General features: G+C 44.5%; 1 long non-coding RNA gene across 2 annotated transcripts in view; it reads left to right on the top strand.

Annotated features, from left to right (window-relative positions):
* The window catches only part of LOC147571173 (uncharacterized), a 265869-nt gene that overhangs the window by 162543 nt on the left and 89734 nt on the right, over positions 1-13592 (top strand). The gene's annotated exons all lie outside the window — the stretch shown is intronic.

Genomic DNA, 13592 nt, shown 5'->3' with positions numbered 1-13592 from the left:
ATCTGAAACTACTATTAATTTTATTCAATTAGACTTCAACAAAAAATATTTGTAAAATGTTGGAAAGAAAAATTTTAATACTCAAAAATTATATTTTGGCTGACATAAGTACTATTCATGAGATAGAAGAAAACTAATGATTAGGTAACCATTATGGTAAAAAAATTAATAATATTACTTTTGGAGTTATGAGCATTTGTGTTTTGGCAATAATCTGTAATATGTAGATATTCAGGAAAACCCATCATCTAGTTGTTTATTATTTTTAAGTTATTCTAGTATTTAATTCTTATAACAAAGGAATACATTAAACAAACTGCAGTCTTACAAGTTTCTTCTGTATAAGAGCTTTATGATAGTAGTATGTCCTACACAGTAATAGTGGTATGTCCTGTAACATTTTTTTTCAGATCTCACCCAATTGTTATTGACATAGAAAGTGAACATTAAAAAACAAACAAAAAAAAGATGGGCACCTGGATGGCTCAGTAGGTTAAGTGTCTGACCTCCTCTCAAGTCATGATCTCATAGTTCATGAGTTTGAGCCCCCTATGGGACTTTATGGTGATAACTCAGTGCCTGGAGCCTGATTCAGATTCTGTGTCTCCCTCTCTGTGCCCCTCTCCTGCTCACACTCTGTCTCTGTCTCTCCCCAAAATAAAAAAATAACATTAAAAAAAATTTTTTTAAGTCCAAATACTTATTGTGATATCCTGTTAGACTTAGCTACAATAGAAAATTTACCTAAAGTTGCAGTTTTTACTCTCAAGAACTTTATTTTAAAATATTTTAATTTTCCATAAATTTAACTATTTACATTCACTTATCATGTTATTTCTAATTAAGCCCAACTTAAAATAAGTCTTATACCTGTTACAGCCCTTCATATGGTTAAAATATGCTACAATAGTATATTTATTATCTTTAAATTTTAAGACAATAAGCAAAGAAAAACTTTACATTTAGGTCATTTCTGTGCTTAACAATAAAAGAAAATCTTCTGGGGTGCCTGGGTGGCTCAGTTGGTTAATCGTCTGACTTGGCTCAGGTCATGATCTCGCGGTTCGTTGGTTCAAGCCCTGCGTCAGTCTCTGTGTTGATGGCTTGCAGTCTGGAGCCTGCTTCAGATTCTGTGTTTCCCCGTTTCTCAGCCTCTCCCTCACTCATGTCTGTCTCAGTCTCTCAAAAATAAAATAAACATTAAAAAAGTTTTTAAAGGGGCGCCTGGGTGGCGCAGTCGGTTAAGCGTCCGACTTCAGCCAGGTCACGATCTCGCGGTCCGTGAGTTCGAGCCCCGCATCGGGCTCTGGGCTGATGGCTCAGAGCCTGGAGCCTGTTTCCGATTCTGTGTCTCCCTCTCTCTCCGCCCCTCCCCCGTTCATGCTCTGTCTCTCTCTGTCCCAAAAATAAATAAACGTTGAAAGAAAAAAAAAATTAAAAAAAAAAAGTTTTTAACAATGAAAGAATCTTCAAAGGATAAACAGAAAGTGAAAATACTGTGGTATAAACTGTCACTAAGTGAACTACTGTTACTGTTTATCTTGGTAACTTTTTAAACTATATTTTAATACTTTTTCAGCTAAATTAGAAACATTTGTAAAGCAAGATTTAGTCAATTTTAATGTAAGTCTACAGAATTTGTAGTGTTCTATATTATTCTTCTTTCACGATTATTCATAGATATTTGCTGACTATCATATACTGTGAATAGAACCTCTTCTATAATAGAACAGAATTTCTCTTAAGTATAATATTCTCTTGATTACCAGTTGTTGTGGGAGATAGGCTTAGGGATCCCCTGGGCTTATGCCAATGGGTTAACAAGGCATAAAGAAATACAAAGCCATAGAATGTTCACATCTCAGTTTGGGTAAATAAGATTAGCACCCAAGAATAGCGGGGTGCAAAGGTACTCCAAGAATAGGGAGGTGCAAATGTGCTAAGAATAGGGAGGTGCAAAGGCACCACAAAATAGGGGGCGTGCACAGCCCCCACAATAGAGAGGGAGGGTCAAAGGACCCAAATAGAAACTGGCACAAAGGTACCCAATACATAGGTTTATGGAGTAAACAAGGTTAGATATTCAGGGTGGAAGCAACCCCAATTTACTTCTATAGCAGAAAAACTGCTTTAACAGAAGGATAGGGTCAACTTAGGTAAATCAGTGGACTGTGGACCATTCTGCTGCAGGTGAAGCAGCTCAGAGTTGAGATGGTTAACAAAAGAAAAGGTGACTTGTTATCCCTGAGGTTATTCCCCCTATCTGTCTTATCCCCTAGGCTGGCAAAGATAAACAGACACGGCACCTCCTGTCTGCCATTAACAACCATCTGCCTATCTGCCTGGCACCAGGATTTTGTTTCATACTGACTCAAACCCCAAACACAATATATCTTCAAAAAAACCCTTTTCCTTCATGTCCCCAAGTTAATGTTTACTGTTCCTTTATCTCTTTGTACATGCCCATCATGTTTGTAAGTCTTCTGATCTTAATAAATACGGGGCAAGAACCCTTATTCAGGACTCTTGTCTTTCCCCAGACATTCGCAATCTCTTGCTTTAATCCTGCATCCTGCTCTTTTGCTGGCCGAAAGAGAACTTTAGACTTAGAGTCTATGACAATTTGTTAACATATTTAAACGCAGAGGCAATAAAATGTGGAAAAGTTTTTTCTGATTTATTAAAATCTACTTAGAATCTTAAAAAACTCACAATGTTAATTCAGTTCACCAAAAATTGGTATCTCTGCCAAGCAAAATAAGTGATATACATTCATACATTTTAAAGTTAATCAATTCTTGTCCAAAAAGTTATACAGATATTTAATTGTGGTTTTATAAATGAGATACTGTGTCCCAGAAATTGGTGATCCAGCAATAAATGAGATGGACACAAACCTATGTCCAAATGGGGCTTATGGAGAAACAGACAACAAAACTTATTCAGGTAATGCTAAACTAACATTTTAAGATGAGTACTAGATGAGAAAATAACACTGGCACAGGTAGAGCAAAGGATATCTGTCCTTGTCAGTGGATTTTAGGCAAAATTAACTTAAAGTCCATGGGTAGGGAGAGTTAAGCAGAACTCTGAAAGAGTACATAAAATAGGATAAGAGAGGATAAGATCGTTTTGGGTAAAAAATAATTCGAAAGTAGATTAAGAAGCTAAATAGTTTATAATATGTAAAAAAATAAAATAAAATACTGGGAAACAAAAAGGTGATGGTATGGAACACCAAGCAGACAAATGTCCACAGTTGTGGGGAATAAGCTTAAGAATTCCCTGAGCCTGTACCAATGGGTTAACAAGGCAAAAAGAACTACAAAGCCATAGGATGCTCACACCCCAGTTTGGGTAAACAAGATTAGGTAAATAAGTACAGAGAGGGCAGGCCCTAAGTCCCAGTATTGAGAGGAAAGGGCAATGGTCCCAGGATAGAGAGGGTGGGACGTAGGCCCCAATACAAGGTATATGAGGTAAACAAGATTAGGTATTAAGGCCCCCCCCCCCCCAGTTTAGTACTTAGCAGAAAGCTGCTTTCACAGGAAGGAAAGACCAAATTAGGTAAACAGGTAAATAGGGCTATAGACTGCTGCAGGGTGAAGTTGCCCAGAGCTGAGCTAATTAGCAAAAGAAAGGTGCCTTGCTGACCCTGAAGTTTTGTGCTCTTTCTCCTCCCCTAGACCAGTTTAGGTAAACAGAGGTGGTGCCTCACATCTGCTGTAAACAACCTTCCACCTGAATGCCTGGGCGCCAGGATTTTGTTTTGTGTTAACCCAAACTCCTAACCCTGCATATCTTCAAGACCCACTTTCCCTCACATCCATTAATTAATGTTCACAGTTTCATCATCTCTTTGTGTACGTCCATCACCAAGTTTGTAAGACTTCTTATCCTAATAAAAACGGAGCAAGGACCCTTAATAGGGGCTCTTGTCTTTTCCCAGACATTAGCTCTCTCTCACATTTTAATCCTGTGTCCACTCTTTTGCTGGACAAGAGAAAACTTTAGACCCAGAGACTGTGACAGTCAATAGGAGGTTGGTATGGTTCAAATATTCACTCACATAAGTTTTGAATGTGAAAGTCAGACCATGAAGAACTCATTCACCAGTTAACAGATATTCCTTGGGAGCAATAAAACAGCAACAAATCATTTTAACACAAGCCTTAATAGAGCAGCAGCTAAGGAAAACTAACCTAAAGTTTGAAAGAGACTTACCCTAATAAATTGAAATGTTTACATACACAAGGAAACTGTTATGCCCAGAATTCATGATCCCCAAAGACCACTAGGGAGCCGAGTCCGATGCAAAAGCAAAGAGCCTTTATTCGAGCTAGCTCGAGCTCAATCCCCTACCTGCACCGACACAGCGGTGAGATACCAGGGAAAGAGGGCGAGTTTCAAAAGGACAAAGGTTTTATTGGGGCCTGGGGGCAGTTGGTGAGGTAATGGCTATGGCCTCAGCCGATTGGCTGGGGAAGGGTCCTGGGGAAGGGTCGAGTCCTGTTAGGCAGGTGAGGGGGGGTTACTCAAGGGGAGGAGGTGTGGTCAAGGTGAAGGACACAGAACAAGATGGAGTCGGCTGGCGTAGGCCCGCCCTTTCATTCCCCCCTTGTCATGTAGCTTAGGGACCCAATCATGGGACCGGCTGCATTTATGGTGACAAGGGGAACAGAGTTTGGAGGTTTATGCAAAGTTCTGGGAACCAAGTGTCCCTGGGGTGGCTCTGGGACGTCTGATTAAGTATTGTCCCCAAGCTGGTGTCTATGATCTGCCAGGTGATGTTTTGGGGGGCGTGGGGACTCCCGGTAGCATGAGCAATGACAAGCAGTTAACAGAGTTACCAATATTAGGTAGGTCAAATGCGCTGTAGCTTGAGGTTGAGCGGGTTGTGTTGGTCCCGACTGATGGCCCATCGCGTGACAACGTCCTTCCGGATCGAGGAGGGGTCCGCTGGCTGAGCGTGGGTGTGATGGACCCAGGTCGCGATGCCGTCTACCTTGAGAGCAGTGGGGGTTGTCAACACCACGATGTAGGGTCCCTTCCAGCGCGGCTCGAGAGTCTCTCGGTGGTGCCTCTTGACGTAGACCCAGTCTCCCGGCCTGTACTGATGAGGTGTCGGGATCGGGCCAGCCTCGTAGATGGCACGGAGGCGTGGCCAAATGTCCTCGTGCGCCCTCTGGAGCCCACTCAAGGAAAGAAATAGTTCTTGATCTTTAAACTCAGCAATAAGTTCAGCTCGAAGGCTGGGAATAACAGGGGGTGGCCTGCCAAACATGATCTCGTAGGGACTAAAACCCAGAGTGTAAGGAGTGTTTCTAACCCGGTAAAGGGCGTATGGTAGGAGAGTCACCCAGTCCCCGCCAGTCTCCATGGTTAATTTGGTAAGGGTCTCTTTTAGGGTTCTATTCATTCTTTCTACCTGTCCTGAGCTCTGGGGCCTATAAGCACAATGTAATTTCCAGTTTGCCCCCACCGCCTTGGCTACTGCCTGTGTTACCTGCGAGATAAAAGCTGGTCCATTGTCTGATCCTACAATGGCAGGAAAACCGCACCTGAGTAAGATGTCTTCTAGTAGCTTCTTAGCCACCGTCTGAGCCATTTCATGCTTGGTTGGGTATGCCTCCACCCAGCCAGAGAAGGTGTCTGTAAATACCAGGTCCTCGTGTAGTGCCTCGTCGAAGATGGTGGGTGAATTTTTGAATCCCTGAGGTAGCCGTGTCCAGGTGAGTTGCCCACTGTAGCCCTCCTCCGGATCATGCCACTCGAAGGCGAACAAGGGTTGGCTCTGGGGTGCCAACGGCAGACTGAAGAAGGCGTCCTTTAAATCTAGTACAGTATACCAGACCCTGGAGGGCGCTAAGGAGCTCAAGAGAGTATATGGGTTGGGAACAGTTGGGTGTATGTCCGCGACCCTCTTATTTACTTCCCGGAGGTCTTGTACCGGTCGGTAGTCATTTGTGTGAGGCTTTTTGACCGGCAGTAAGGGGGTGTTCCAGGCAGACTGGCAAGGAACTAGTACCCCTAGGCTTCATAGTCTCCGGATGTGTGGCTGGATCCCCTTCCGGGCCTCCTGAGACATGGGGTATTGTTTGATCCTTACCGGACTCTCTCCTGGCTTGAGCTCTACCAGGACTGGGGTCCTGTGAGCGGCTAGTCCCATCCCCCCTGTCTCTGCCCAAACCGAGGGGAATTCTCGTAGCCATCTGTCTATATTATCCTCTCTCAGGAGCGCCTCCTGGTGGAGGAGGTATTCATCCTCCAGTTTCATGGTCAGGACCTGGATGGGGTGGCCCTTGCCATCAGTGACCTGAGGCCCCCCTTGTCTGAAAGTTATCTGAGCTCCAATCTTGGTCAGTAAGTCCCGTCCTAACAGTGGGTAGGGGCATTCTGGTATTACCATAAAGGAGTGGGATACCCGGCCCGTTCCCAAATCTACTGTTCTTCGGGTAGTCCATGAATATTGGCTCATACCAGTTGCCCCTTGTACCCAGGACTTCTTGCTGGCTAGTTTTCCTTGTGGGGTGCGGAGGACCGAATGTTGTGCTCCGGTGTCGACAAGGAAGTCAATAGGGGTCCCCTCCACTTTAAGAGTTACCCTGGGTTCGGGGAGAGGGTCCGAACCCCGACTCCCCTAATCACTTAGTTCATCTAGCTCTAGGGCTTTTACTCGATCAGTCTTGCTTCCCTTCCCGCCGGCCCTTTTTGGACAATCTCGGGCCCAATGCCCTATCTCCTTGCAGTATGCACACTGATCCTTCTGCAGCCTCTGCTTCCCCCCCTTGGTGGTTCCTTTACCTTTTCTTGCGTCGTCTGCCAGCTGCCGGAGACAGCGGTCTCGTTCCTCGGGGAAGTCAGCAGTGGTAGCTAGTAGTATTCTGGCCAGGTCTCGAGTCTGCTTACTGCTGGCAGCCGCCATGGCGCGAGCCTGCTTGTCCTCAGGAGGCTCCCGGTTATTATATACCTTTTCGGCTACCACCAGTAAGTCCTGCAGACTTTTTTCTCCTAGTCTATCTATTTTCTGTAATTTTCTCCTAATGTCTTTGGCCGATTGGTTTACAAAGGCCATGATAACAGCTGCCTTGCTTTCCGGAGCCTCTGGATCCATGGGGGTATAGGTACGGAATGCCTCCATGATCCGTTCTAAAAAGGCAGCCAGAGATTCATCTTTTCCCTGTTGTACATTTCCTACCTTGGCCAAATTGGTTGGCTTTCTAGCAGCCATTCGGAGACCCCTCATTAGAGTCTGGCGGTAGACCCGGAGCCTCTCCTTACCTTCTGCCGTGTTGAAATCCCACTGGGGGCGAGTTAAGGGGAAGGAGGCATCTGTCTGAGCCTGGTTGGTGGTGGGATTCCCGTCTGCGCCTGGAACTAGTTTTCGGGCCCCACTGAGATGGCACTGAGGATTCTTTCTCTTTCTTCAGTCGTGAACAGGACCTGCAAAAGCTGCTGGCAATCATCCCACGTGGGCTGATGGGTAAAAAGAACAGAGTCTAATAAATCAATAAGCCCTGCCGGTTTCTCGGAAAACTTAGGATTCTGAGCTTTCCAATTGTAGAGGTCACTAGTGGCGAAAGGCCAATAGTGATGGGGCTGATTCCCCTCCGCGTCTGGGGGTCCGGTGGCTCGCAGGGGCAGAATAGTGGAGTCAGCGGAGGCGGATTGTCCCCTCTGAGCCCTTTGTCTGGTAAAGGGCGGGCTTCCCCCTGGAGCGTTTCCGCCTCCCGCTCTCGGAACAGCGTCTGCCTCCCCCGGAGGGGGAGGATGGTGTTCTTCCGGCATCCTAGAGGGGTTATACGGGGGAGGAAAAATTAATTCTTCTTCAGTACCCCCCTGTAGGACAGGGAAGAGGGGTGCTGAAGGCTGGGTAAGACTTTTCCTCTTCTCTGTCTGCTGCAAAGCAAGAATGGGTTTTGGCTCCGGAGGGAGCAGGGTTAGGAAGGGCTTAAGCCAAGAGGGTGGGTCTTCTACAGGTCCTGCCAAGTGATAATGTAATAGAGCTGATCAAGATGGCCCGCCTTAGGCTGAGAGATGATACTCCTGGCTCGGTGGATGGTAGGGAGGTCGAAGGTCCCCTCTGGTGGCCATCCGACATTGAAAGTTGGCCACTCGCTAGAACAAAAAAACTGCAACCGACCCTTTCGGACTTCCACACTGAGGTTGTTAGCTCTTCCCCTCACATCCTTAAAGTGATCAATCATAATACTTAGAGGAGTAGTCTGAGTCTGTCCCATAACGTCCGTCCAGTAAGTCCACAGAACAAAACAGAGAAACACAAAAACAGACAAACAGAGTGCCCCTAGAAAGTCTTCCAACTCCATGGAAGCAAAACTGCAAGCTAGCTTAGACCTTTGAGGGGATTCCATGTCCCTCCAAAACCGATGAGGGGATTCCACGTCCCTCTAAAACCGATGAGGGGATTCCACGTCCCTCCAAAGACGACGGCCTCACGCCGACCAGCGGGAGCGACCCGCCTCGTCTCAGACCTTTGAGGGGATTCCACGTCCCTCCAGAAGGGAGAATCGGAACGTCTTCCGAAACTCCCGGCCCGTGGTCCTCCAGTGCGTCCACTTAGACCACGTCGGGCACTACCAGAATTCCAGAAATGAGCTCACACAGAAAAGACAGAACAAACAGACACTAACCGTGGCCAGTCAGGCTCTCCGGGTCGGGGGTCCCTCGGGGTTCTTGGGGATCCCGGGCCGAGCCCCCAAATGTTATGCCCAGAATTCGTGATCCCCAAAGACCACTAGGGAGCCGAGTCCGATGCAAAAGCAAAGAGCCTTTATTCGAGCTAGCTCGAGCTCAATCCCCTACCTGCACCGACACAGCGGTGAGATACCAGGGAAAGAGGGCGAGTTTCAAAAGGACAAAGGTTTTATTGGGGCCTGGGGGCAGTTGGTGAGGTAATGGCTATGGCCTCAGCCGATTGGCTGGGGAAGGGTCCTGGGGAAGGGTCGAGTCCTGTTAGGCAGGTGAGGGGGGGTTACTCAAGGGGAGGAGGTGTGGTCAAGGTGAAGGACACAGAACAAGATGGAGTCGGCTGGCGTAGGCCCGCCCTTTCAGAAACCAGTAATATTAATATTAAAGTAACATTTCAGGGGCGCCTGGGTGGCACAGTCGGTCAAGCGTCCAATTTCAGCCAGGTCACGATCTCGCGGTCCGTGAGTTGGAGACCCGCGTCAGGCTCTGGGTTGATGGCTCAGAGCCTGGAGCCTGTTTCCGATTCTGTGTCTCCCTCTCTCTCTCTGCCCCTCCCCCATTCATGCTCTGTCTCTCTCTGTCCCAAAAATAAATAAACGTTGAAAAAAAAAATAAAGTAACATTTCAATTCCTGAATGAAAATAAAACACCAGAATTGGAGGCCAAAATATTGTTCTACTTAAAGGAGGAAAGAATTTATTTGGGCATTTATCCCAGAGAAATAAAAATTTATTGTTCACAGAACCTCTAACTGGCAAGCATTATTCACGACAATCCAAAACTAGAAACAACCTAATTATCATTCAGAGGGTGAAAGGTTAAATAAAATGTAATTCATCCCCACCATGAATTAGAACTCAGCAATAAAAAAAAGAACACATCATTTAATCTATACAACAATTGGATGCATCTCCAGGGAATTGGGTTAAGTAAAAAAAGATAGAACTAAAGGTTACATACAATTTTATTCCCATTAGATAACATTCTTGAAACATCAAATTACTCTTAAAACCTTAGGGATTTCTTGTGACGAGAGCAATAAAGATTTCTTGATATTCATGGCAAGCTTATTTCAAGGATACCTGAGGTTATGTTAAGGAGGTGACTTTTGGAAATCACCTGAGGATATAGCTGGTTGCCAGGAGAACCAACCATGTGATTAGAGGGTTGGAAATTTAAGTCACACTCTCACCTCTATGAAGGGAAGAGCAGCTGGAAGTTTAATCAAAAACCAATGGCCAATGATTAATCAATCATGCCTATGTAATGAGGCCTCCAAAAAACCCACAAAGGATGGGGTTTGGACAGCATTTAGGTTGGTAAGCTCATGCAGATGTAGTGTTTACAGAGATAGCATGGGAAGTTCCATACCCTTCCCATAAACCTTGCCCTATGCATCTCTTCCATCTGGCTGTTCCTAAAATACATCAGTTTATAATAAACTGGTAATCTAGTAAGTAAAATGTTTCTCTGTGTTCTATGAAACATTCTAGCAAATCCACTGAACTTAAGAGGATCATTAGAACTTCAGATCTCTAGCCATTAAGTCTGAAGAACATGTGGCAAGGTAGACCTGTGACTAGTATGGAATGACCATAGGGAATGACAGCTGCAAATGCCTACTGATGGGCTTTTCCACATGGGTAATTCTATCTGGAATGGATCCATCACCTGGTAGCATTCAGTTGCACTGCTTTGCATACTACTTATGCACAGTACTGCCACAACTTCCCATTAAAAAATGCAAGCCCTGAAAAAAGTAATCAGAATTCTCCTAAATCATGAAGTTTTGCTCACTGGAGTAGGTTTAACATGTTAGGATGTGTTTTCCATTTATTAATGTCTCATTGAGGATAGGGTAAACTCTCCCAACAGATGTTAGACTTTGGTTGGGCTTCCTGACTCTAGGCAGACCCAGTAACTTACTGTTAGGAAAACTGGCTAAGATTTTTGCAAAGTGCAATCACATTAGCTAATGGCCAATTCATACCAGTAGCAAATCCCTGCCCAAGGGTGTTGTACTGGATTAAAGTGACAGGCAGTGCCCTTAGAATGAGAGGGAGACTCATCTCTGATCAGGACTCTGACTTATAACCAATATGATACAGTCTCTCTCACTTGGGAAGGTATGGCCCCTCTCAAAGGCAAATACAGACATGGCCACATTTTCTCTGTTGCTGCACACCTCAGTGTTGTTCCACATCATCCCCACGGTAAGACAGTATGGGTCTTAACCTTGGCTCCTGGTGGCACAAGATCTAATGGCTCAATACAGATGGTCCTAGAACCTGGTGCCTTCACCACCTAAAACACCTAGAAAATGAAAATTAGCAAGTTCATCATTAAATGCAAAACACCTGTTGCTTCATGCTCTGGTAAGCCAACATGCAAAGTGCTTGTTCTATGCTTGCAGGATCTTGGGGCCAGCCCCAAACATCCTATAACCACTGGGCTAATGGACACTGAACCCACTCTTACTTGATAAGGACATTTTGGATAGGGAAGCATCTGCCTATACATCCTGCAAGTTCCATTTAGTCACCGGGGAAGTCCACTGAAGATCTTCCAGTGACAACACATAAAGTCAAATCCCTGGGGGATAACACAGAATTAGAAACTGAAAACTTGAAACTTTAGTCCTTATTTTCAAAATATATTTTAAAACATTGTACAACACAAGGCTAAGATAATGGCTAAGATAATTTAATACTGGCTCCAAGCTGTTCTTCAACACCCCACAAATGAGGCACCTAGCCTATATTTTCAGACCTCAAAATGTATAACACTTTAAAATACTCCCATAGATGGCACAAGACCAGACACATAGACCAATGGAATAGAATAGAAGCCCCAGGGGGCGCCTGGGTGGCGCAGTCGGTTAAGCGTCCGACTTCAGCCAGGTCACGATCTCGCGGTCCGTGAGTTCGAGCCCCGCGTCAGGCTCTGGGCTGATGGCTCAGAGCCTGGAGCCTGTTTCCGATTCTGTGTCTCCCTCTCTCTCTGCCCCTCCCCCGTTCATGCTCTGTCTCTCTCTGTCCCAAAAATAAATAAACGTTGAAAAAAAAAATTAAAAAAAAAGAATAGAAGCCCCAGAACTAGACCCACAAACATATGGCCAACTAATCTTTGACAAAGCAGGAAAGAATATCCAATGGAAAAAAGACAGTCTCTTTAACAAATGGTGCTGGGAGAACTGGATAGCAACATGCAGAAGATTGAAACGAGACCACTTTCTCACACCATTCACAAAAATAAACTCAAAATGGATAAAGGACCTGAATGTGAGAAAGGAAACCATCAAAACCCTAGAGGAGAAAGCAGAAAAAGACCTGACCTCAGCCGTAGCAATTTCTTACTTGACACATCCCCAAAGGCAAGGGAATTAAAAGCAAAAATGAACTACTGGGACCTTATGAAGATAAAAAGCTTCTGCACAGCAAACAACCAACAAAACTAAATGCAACCAACAGAATGGGAAAAGATATTTGCAAATGACATATCGGACAAATGGCTAGTTTCCAAAATGTATAAAGAACTCACCAAACTCCACACCCAAAAAACAAATAATCCAGTGAAGAAATGGGCAGAAAACATGCATAGACACTTCTCTAAAGAAGACATCCAGATGGCCAACAGGCACATGAAAAGATGCTCAACATGACTCCTCATCAGGGAAATACAAATCAAAACCACACTCAGATATCACCTCCTGCTGGTCAGAGTGGCTAAAATGAACAAATCAGGACACTACAGATGCTGGAGAGGATGTGGTGAAATGGGAACCCTCTTGCACTGTTGGTGGGAATGCAAACTGGTGCAGCCACTCTGGAAAACAGTGTGGAGTTTCCTGAAAAAATTAAAAATAGACCTACCCTATGACCCAGCAATAGCACTGCTAGGAATTTACCCAAGGGATACAGGAGTACTGATGCATAGGGGCACTTGTACCCCAATGTTTACAGCAGCACTCTAAACAATAGCCAAATTATGGAAAGAGCCTAAATGTCCATCAACTGATGAATGGATAAAGAAATTGTGGTTTATATACACAATGGAGTACTACGTGGCAATGAGAAAAAATGAAATATGGCCTTTTGTAGCAACGTGGATGGAACTGGAGAGTGTGATGCTAAGTGAAATAAGCTATACAGAGAAAGACAGATAACATATGGTTTCACTCTTATGTGGATCCTGAGAAACTTTACAGAAACCCAAGGGGGAGGGGAAGGAAAAAAAAAAAAAAGAGGTTAGAGTGGAAGAGAGCCAAAGCATAAGAGACTCTTAAAAACTGAGAACAAACTGAGGGTTGATGGGGGGTGGGAGAGAGGGGAGGGTGGGTGATGGGTATTGAGAAGGGCACCTTTTGGGATGAGCACTGGGTGTTGTATGGAAACCAATATGACAATAAACTTCATATATTGAAAAAAAATAAAAATAAAAAATAAAAAATAAAAAAAAATATAAAAAAACAAAATGAAATGAAATGAAATGAAATAAAATAAAATAAAATAAAATAAAATAAAATAAAATAAAATAAAATAAAATAAAATACTCCCATAGAGCCTAAGGGACAAAATCTTTTTTTATTTTTTATTAAAAAAAAAATTTTTTTTAACGTTTATTTATTTTTGAGACAGAGAGAGACAGAGAATGAACAAGGGAGGGTCAGAGAGAGGGAGACACAGAATCTGAAACAGGCTCCAGGCTCTGAGCTGTCAGCACAGAGCCCGACGCGGGGCTCGAACTCACGGACGGCGAGATCATGACCTGAGCCAAAGTCGGCCACTTAACCGACTGAGCCACCCAGGCGCCCCCCTAAGGGACAAATTCTTGACATACACTGGTGACTTCAACACACCACCTAAAAGAAACCTCCCCAGCAC

This window comes from Puma concolor, unplaced genomic scaffold (genome assembly GCF_028749965.1).
Source record: "Puma concolor isolate L17-30 unplaced genomic scaffold, mPumCon1.1.hap2 unalloc_scaffold_5, whole genome shotgun sequence".
NCBI classification, from domain to species: Eukaryota; Metazoa; Chordata; class Mammalia; order Carnivora; family Felidae; genus Puma; species Puma concolor.
Note: the sequence above shows the minus strand (reverse complement) of the source record. Positions and strands in the feature narration are given on the sequence as shown.